This window comes from Lontra canadensis, unplaced genomic scaffold (assembly GCF_010015895.1).
Source record: "Lontra canadensis isolate GAN:19392208 unplaced genomic scaffold, GSC_riverotter_1.0 scaffold58, whole genome shotgun sequence".
Classification (NCBI taxonomy): domain Eukaryota; kingdom Metazoa; phylum Chordata; class Mammalia; order Carnivora; family Mustelidae; genus Lontra; species Lontra canadensis.
The window spans coordinates 373,241-381,698 of record NW_022631052.1 but is presented as its reverse complement, the minus strand read 5'-3'; positions in this window follow the sequence as shown (position 1 = coordinate 381,698).

The window sequence follows — 8,458 nt, the reverse complement described above, 5'->3', positions numbered from 1 at the left end:
CCTAACAGCTCCGCCTGCTTGGCAGAGTGGGGCACGGGAGAGCAGAGTGGTTAGGCCCTGGGTTTATTTGCTGTGTGACTTTGGGCCAGTCATGTCCCCTCTCTGAGCCCCATGTGTAGTAGGGGAATAATAAAGGCTAATAAAATCCCCGGGAAGGGCATCGCATTGCTCCTCTCCAAGGGTCACCATTCACATAACAGCCGGGCAAGGCACTCTTAAAGAGGACCCGTTTGTCATCACTGTCACTAATTTCCGTCAGTGAAAGGTTGAAGGAGTCTAAGGGAGATGTTAGTGGGTAGAAGTTGCCCAGAATCGTTGACAGGGTTAGGGCGAAAGCAGACAGGTGTGTAGGACGGATCTGTGTACCCCAAGCCTGTGGCTCTCAAACTTCAGCATGTGACAGTCACCTGGAGATTTTTGTTCAACCTTGGATCTGGGCCCCACCCTAGTGATTCTGATTCTGATTCAGGGCCCGTGAACTTGCATCTCTAACAGGATCCCAGGGGGTGTTCTTGCTGCCAGCCGAGGACCACACTTTGGTTTTTAAAAGCCTCAACAAATCAAGAGTGCCCATGACATAAGCATAATGAATAGTTTTGCTAGAGAACAGAGAATATGAATTTCACCAAAGCATTGAATTCCCCAGCTGTGGCTCTAGAGGCAGGCGGTAGATTCTCGTGGAACAAAAGCCTTATCCCCAGGAAAGGGCACTGAAGTGAGTCCTTCTAACTGCTGGGCCACGATTTAAATACCACAAATCATCCCTGACACGTGGGAGGCAGGTATGCTCCCAGAGCAGGGTGGGGGTTGGGGGAGGCTGTGGGCTAAAGGCTGGAAGTGGGTGGTGGGCAGACAACTCCCTGTGCAAAGGCAGGATCCTTGTTCTCAGACTTGGCAGGGAATGTGGGAAGGACTGAGGACCCCTGGCCAGAGGCCTGGGTAATCCCTGTGTCCCTGAGGCCAGGCGGGGCGGAAGGGGGACTGAGAGCTCCAAATTCACTCTCATAATCCAATTCTGAGACTAAGCCCTTGGCTCCGTGCCTCGAAAGGCAGGCCTGCAGCTCTGCCTGCTCCTCTCTTGGCTTGGCTTGGCCCAGAGCCCTCTGATCTACATGGTTTCAGAAATGCAATGGCCTTGGAGGGCCAGAGGAGTACTTACTTCATAGAAAGAGGGCTTCTGTGGGCACCCCGTCAGCTGATGGGATGAACTCCTGTGGTGGAGTTAGGGTGTCAGCTGGGATGCGTCTTTCCCCAGTGTGGTAACCTCCTAATCGCAGACACAGTGGCTACGGTAAAGCGACTTGAAAATAAACGCAGGCCACTGTTCAGAGAAACCCTAGTGCTCAGGACAAGGGAAAGCCCAGAGGCTGGGCCTCTGCCTCCTCTAGCTCTGAAACACAAACTCCTCCTCCTGAACTTGTCTTTTATTTAGTGGTTCCTAGTAAGATTGTTTGAAGAGAAGATTCTTCTGTGTTCCAAGAACCAAGACTCTTTTCTGGATGGACTCTATCTCAGGTGGGAATTCTTTTTTTTAAAGATTTTATTAATTTGAGAGAGAGAGAGCAGGAGCTAGGAATGGGAAAGAGAAACAGACTCCCCACCAAACAGGGAGGCCAACACGGGGCTCAATCCCAGAACCCTGGGATCGGGACCTGAGCTGAAGTCAGTAGTTTAACTGACTGAGCCACCCAGGTGAGAGTTCTTTCTGTGATCTGCACCACACAGCTGCTTAACTACCCACCCTGGGCAGGGGGTGGTTGGAGGGTGATACTGGGTGTGTGTCATCTTAGAAGGGCTCTCACGGTCTGAAAGCTCCTTGGGTCGGAGCCTAGATTTGCCTCCATGTGATTCATTGGTGCAAGCATGCATTGGGCAGGCATTTACTGTGCCCCCTTCTCTACGCCAGGTCCTGTGATGTTAGCGGGTCCCTGCCTCTAGCAGGGAAAACGGTTAAGAAAACAAGCAGGTATAGTGTAATGTTATTGTTGCCGCTTACTAGGCTACTTACCAGGTTAGCTGGGGAGAAGAGGGGCTGTGTAAAAGGTAATCTGGCAGGGTGGGGATAGGGTGGGAAGGACAGATTTGCTAGGACCAGAAGGATCAGCCGTGCTCAGTCAGAGGAGGGCAGGGGAAGAGTGTTTCTGGTTGAGGCAACAGCATCAGCAAAGGCCCAGCAGTCAGGGAGAACGTGGTTCTCTTCGAAGTAGAATTCCATCTGCCTGGTGAACGGGGCTGGAGGGAGGAGCAGACAGAGATGACACTCATCTGGGAGGCAGGGCCCCATCCAGCACAGCCCCTGGAGTGTGGAGAAGCTCAGGTGGGACCTCTGAAGGGCCACTTTCAAGTGTCAGCCAGCCCCATGGCAGCAGAATCAGTGGTGCCTATAAAAGGCTCGCTTTTGGAGACAGATCTGTCCAGTGGGTGGAGTAAATCACGGAGCAGCTGAGGACACCCGGGAAGCATCTCTATAGCAATGTGGTTAATAGCATGGGCTCTGATCAAAGACAGAGGAAAAGAGACATTCCATGCCCCTGATGGAAGAATACGTGCCCTGCCCTGCCTCCCTCCTTGCCAGAAAGGATAGAACCTGAGTCTGGCATGCCTCTAGATCCAGCGGGCAGTTGGCAGAAAACTCAGAGGACAGAGTAACATGCTGAGTTGTACTGTGAGTATTCCACCAGCAAAATCCAGGCTGGGAAACTCCACAGCCATAAATAAATTACAAGAAAAAGAGAGGGATGCAGGGAGAACATGTAGATTGAAAGAGACTTAAAAGATACCAAATTTAAAGATGGGACTGACTAACCACCAGTGGCTAGGCGTATACACTCAGGCGAGAAAACTGTAGAGAAACACAGGGAATTCTTCCTTAAAAAAACAAAACAAAAAAAACAACAACAAAGCTTCCTATAAAAATCCCAATTATGGTTGACTTTAGAGAGGGGGCAGGAAGGGACTGTGCCTGGGAGGGGAGCACAGACGGGCTTCCGGGGTTTCTGGCAAAGTTCTATTTCTTGATCTGTGTTGCTGCTTACAAGGGTGTTTGCCTTATAAGAATTCACAAGGTTATACATTTGTTCTGTGTGTTTTTCTGTTTGTCTTCTTTTGTAATAAAAAGGCTAAAGGAAGTGTGAGTTCCAGAGTCAGCCACCTGGGTTCAAATCCCTGCTCTGCCGTTTATCAGCTGTGTCATCTTAGGTAAGTGATAAGACCCTCTGGGCCTCAGTTTCCTCATCTGTAAAATGGTGTTAGAGGTTCGTTTCTAAGATTAAGCAAGTTAGCATAAAGGAAGCGCTTGGGACAGTACCTGGCACCAGAAGCATTATAAAAGTTTTTGCTATTCTTGTGTTGTTATTCCCCATTTCCCTACCCATCTCTCCCATATGTCCTCATGCTTCCATGATTCTCTCTCAAGGAAAGGGGGAAAGAGAGCCAGCTATGGTATTCTGTAACTGCTGTGGCAGAGCCTCTTTGTGGACAGTGACAAGATAATCAGCTTAAACTGGGGATCTGGCTCTATGACCAGGGAGTGACTGTCCGCACAGCGTGGTCCTGCCAAGTGGCCTCGATGGTGTTGGCTGTGCCTGTGGCCGAGGCTGCAGAACGAGAATATCCCTTCACCCCTCTGGAGCCGCCTGCCACCTGCTCTGCTGATGCCCGTCTTTCTTAGAGAGAGTTCAGAGGAGCTGAGTCTCATGACGGAGGCATGGGCTTCAGTGGTAATGTGAACCTGGGTTTGCAACCCAGTTTTACCATCTAAGGGAGTTAAGAGTTGTATGTTTTCAGGATGCCTGGGTGGCTCAGTGGGTTAAGCCTTTGTCTTTAGCTCAGGTCATGATCTCAGGGTCTTGGGATAGGGCTCTCTGCTCAGCGGGGAGCCCGCTTCCCCTCCTTCTCTCTCTGAGTGCCTCTCTGCCTGCTTGTGCTCTCTGTCTGTCAAATAAATAAATAAAAATCTTTAACAAAAATAAAGAGTTGTATGTTTTCAAGGAGTCCGTCTTCCTCTCTGAGCCTCATTATCTATTATTAACAATAATAATTGCATGTGCCTGGTGGGGTGGTGGTAAAGAGATGATCCCTGTACAATGTTCAGTGGTGGGCCTGGCTCAAGACCCTCACACATGCTGTTCTTTCTGCCTAGAATGCTTTTCCCTGCACTTCTTCCAATAGCTGGGTCCTTCTCATTAGGGTGAGGGGAGAACTGTGCTTCAATATCTCCTTGACTTCCCTATTGAAGGAAGGTAGGAAGCCATGGCTACATCCCATTTATACTATTTAGAGAGAGATGGAATTCATGGCCTGACATATTATGTTTATTTTATTACAACACATTTTTTGTTTTCTGCTTATTGTGTGACACCCCCTTACTCTTCATGAGAAAGGATGCTCTGTCCTGGCAGAGACCACCTGTGCCTTGTTCACTGCAGTACCTCCAGTCAAGGAGATATTTAAGCAATTATTTATTGAATAAATGGACAAAATCCATGAATATATAAATAAATATATTTGTTTGCTCCTCTATCTCCTGTTTTCCCAGACTGGTTTGTGAGGGACAAATGTGCGGGATCTTATCTGACCCGTTCTCCACTGAGTCTCCTGAACCCCTTACGCTTGGCCAGGTGCGTACTGCACGCCCAGTAAATACTTGTCAGATGGATCTAAGTGTGGGGTCCAGAGGGTGGCATTTGTCACTGCTGCCCTCAGATGCAGGAAGGGCTCCAGACCCCATCCCCGGTGATTCTCCGGACCTCAGGTCTTGATCTACTCCAGTGTCGGGTCTTTTGGGGTAATTTCCTGTGCTGTGGGGGCAGTGAAGTTGTGAAGGCATGTGCTGTGGAATGGGAAACAGACCAAGGATTGGGAGCTGGACAGACCTAGATTCTTGTCCTTGACCTATAATGTACAATCTCTGGGACCTGGAGCTAGTTGGTGAGGCTTCCGTTTTCTCATCTGTTCCAAATAATAACCATAGCAACAATAGCAACGTGTTTGCCTGGAAGGGTTTTAGTGGTCAGATCAGGTAGCAGGCATGAAAGCCCAATGTGGGTTGAAGAGTCCCATACACCTGTACATTAGTAGCTACAAAGGCTACTACAAAGGCGTGAAAACAGCCATTGAAAACCAAATCCTAGGGTGAAACTCAAATTCTGGAGGGATGCTGCTGGGTGTCTATCAACATTGTTCTCTACATCTTCCTTAGTAATAAAACTCTCAATTTTTGTGATGTTCAGGATCAAGACTACATTTCCCAGCCTCCTTTGCAGCTTGTTGTGGCCTGTGCCCACGTTCTGGTTGATGGGATAGAAGTGTGTGCAGTTTCCAGGAAGTGTCCTTAAAAGGAAGACCTGGGTTCCTTTGCCTGTTTTCCTCCTCGGTAGCTGGAATGTGGCCTTGAAGCTTGGAGTTTGAGCAGCCATCTTGGACCATGAGGAAGAAGCCAATACTGAGGTGCAGTCAGTCCAACAACAATATAGAAGGAGGCTGAGTCCCTGACAACTTTTAGGAGCCCCCCTCCAGAGCCCTTTACCAGAGAGAAAAAAAAGGTGTGTCTTTTAAGCCATTATCCCTTTGAAAGTTTCTTTCATTTGCAACCACATTTAAATATAACAAATACGGGGCGCCTGGGTGGCTCACTGGGTTAAGGCTTCTGCCTTCCGCTCAGGTCATGATCTCGGGGACCTGGGATCGAGCCCCGCATCAGGCTATCTGCTCGCAGGAGCCTGCTTCCCTTTCTCTCTCTCCCTGCCTGCCTCTCTGTCTACTTCTGGTCTCTGTCTGTCAAATAAATAAAAAGAAAATCTTAAAAAAAAAAAAAAATATATATATATATATATATAACAAATACATTCTGTAAAAGACAAATTCATTTGGGCTAGATTTTTTTTTTTTTAAGATTTATTTATTTGAGAGAGGGAGAGAGAGAACATGAGCTGGGGTGGGGGGAAGGGTGTGGCGGGCAGAGGCAGAGGATGAAGGAGAGCAGACTACCCGCTGAGCACGAAGCTGGGACTCCCGGCTCGCTCCATTTCACCACCCTGACATCAGGACCTGAGCCGAAATCAAGAGTCGGAGGCTTAACGGACTGAGCCCACCCAGGCACCCCTGATGGTTTTTATTTTAATTAACAAACACTTGTACAACACCAGCTCTGTTGCTGACATTCTAGCAAGCCCTTTACAAATATTAACTTGTGAATTCTCATTATTACTCTAGGAGAGAGAAGCTCCTATTATCTCCCATTTTACAGGTAGGTCTTGGAAACCGCAGAAAGGACACAAATCTTGGAATGTTTTTTTGTCAGTTCCTGCTTCTGGTTAATTCTTTTTTTTTTAAATTAATTAACACATAATATATTTTTTCGAGGGTAGAGGGCTGTGATTCATCAGTCTTACACAATTCACAGCACTCACCATAGCACATAGCCTAACCCCATGGCTATCACCCAGCCACACCATCCCTCCCACCCTTCTCCTCTCCAGCAACCCTCAGTCTGTTCCCTGAGATTAAGAGTCTCTTATGGTTTATCTCCCTCTCTGGTTTTATCTTGATTCATTTTTCTCTCCCTTCCCCTATGATCTTCTGTCTTGTTTCTCAAATTCCTCATATCAGTGAGATCATATGATAATTGTCTTTCTCTAATTGACTTATTTCACTTAGCATAATACCCTCTAGTTCTATCCATGTCATTGCAAATGGCAAGATTTGAGGGTTTTTTGATGGCTGCATAATATTCCATTGTGTGTGTGTGCGTGTGTGTGTGTGTGTGTGTGTGTATTTGTGTGTGTGTATTTTTTTTTTCTGGTAATTCTTTCAGTCAGCAAATATACACTGAGTGTATACTATGTGCCAGGTCCTCTGTTGGGTGTTTGGGATAGAAAGACAAAAAAACATATTTAATGACTGGTTTCATGGAGCTTACAATCCAAACTGTACTGTCCAGCATGGTAGTCACTAGCTACATGTGGCTATTTAAATTTAAATTAATTAGGGGCACCTGGATGGCTCAGTGGGTTAAAGCCTCTGCCTTCAGCTCAGGTCATGATCCCGGAGTCCTGGGATTGAGCCCCGCATCGGGCTCTTTGCTCAGCAGGCAGTCTGCTTCCCCCCCACCCCCACCTGCCTCTCTTGTGCCTACTTGTGATCTCTGTCTGTCAAATAAATAAATACAATCTTTAAAAAAAAAATCCCTTAAAAAAAATTTAGTACCACACACAAACCAGCTACATTTCAGATGTTCCATAGCCATAGGTGACTAGTGGCTACTGTTCTAGATGGGGCAAATGTACATTTCCATCATGATAGAAAGTTCTGATATGAAGGGATCGCTGGCAATTAAACTAGCCACTTACAAGCCAATGTGTGAGCACTGGCTATCGTATTTCTTATCACCTCCCTAATATGTCCAGCTCTGGGGGAGAGAACAGAAAGGAAAAAGCAGGGGCTTTATTTATTTATGTGGTATTATTGGATATAGGTTAAGTTTTTTTTTTAATTCATCAATTCACTCCATCTTTACAATCACCTCGTTTTACAGATGAGGGGACTAAGGTTCAAGGAGGGGATGTGACTTGCCAAGCTCACACCTAGAGTAGACAGGAAACACTCCCTGATGTTCCTGGCTCCATTAATTGTGTCCTCAACACAATAAAAAGAATTTGGGAGATAATAAGAACATTTAGCTTATGTGGAGCACTTCCGATGGCCATGGAAGTCACTCTCCCGAATTCTACTTTCTATAATGCTCATTCCAACCTTAGGAGGCTGAAGGTTGTCATCACCTCATTTATAGGTGAGGAAACCCAGATGCAGGAGGGAAGTGACTTGCCCAAGGCCACCCAGATGGGAAGGCACTTGCTTTTTCTGTCCACATCCTAGGCAACTCCAGTCCTGCCTGGCTTCTTCCCCATGACTCATATCCTCCTGGGGGAAGTGAGGAAAAGCCAAGTCCATTCTCCCTCCCCTGAAGTTCAATTCCAGTTGCTTGCTGGGAGCCAGGGCCAGGAGACACCAGAGACTGGTTCCCAGGCTCTCTCTGTAGATCTGGTTCCCCTGCAGTCTGATGGCTAGAGGCCCTGGGTAAGGAAACTTGGCTTTGGGACCAGACCACCCACTTCTGAGTCCAGGGGTTGGCAGGGGGTGCTGAGCAGAAGGCAGGACTGGCCTCCACCCCCTTTCTGTGTTTACCTTTTGAACTTTAATTGTGAGCTTATCTTTAAGGGAAAGAATATTCCATAAACTTAAAATAGGCAAGACTTAATTAATAGCATGCTTTGTTCTTCTGATCCTTATCTGTTCAGGAAGACACACCTCTTTTCAGTTTTGTGGGTCAAGGTGAAACTGCCTCTGGGGGCTTACCAGCAGCTGCTCCATTTTCCACTTTTGAACTCTGGTTCCCTTTGGTTTTTCCCCTCTCCTGTGTGTGGGAGGGGTTTTCCCAACTTTTTAGCCAAGACCTTTT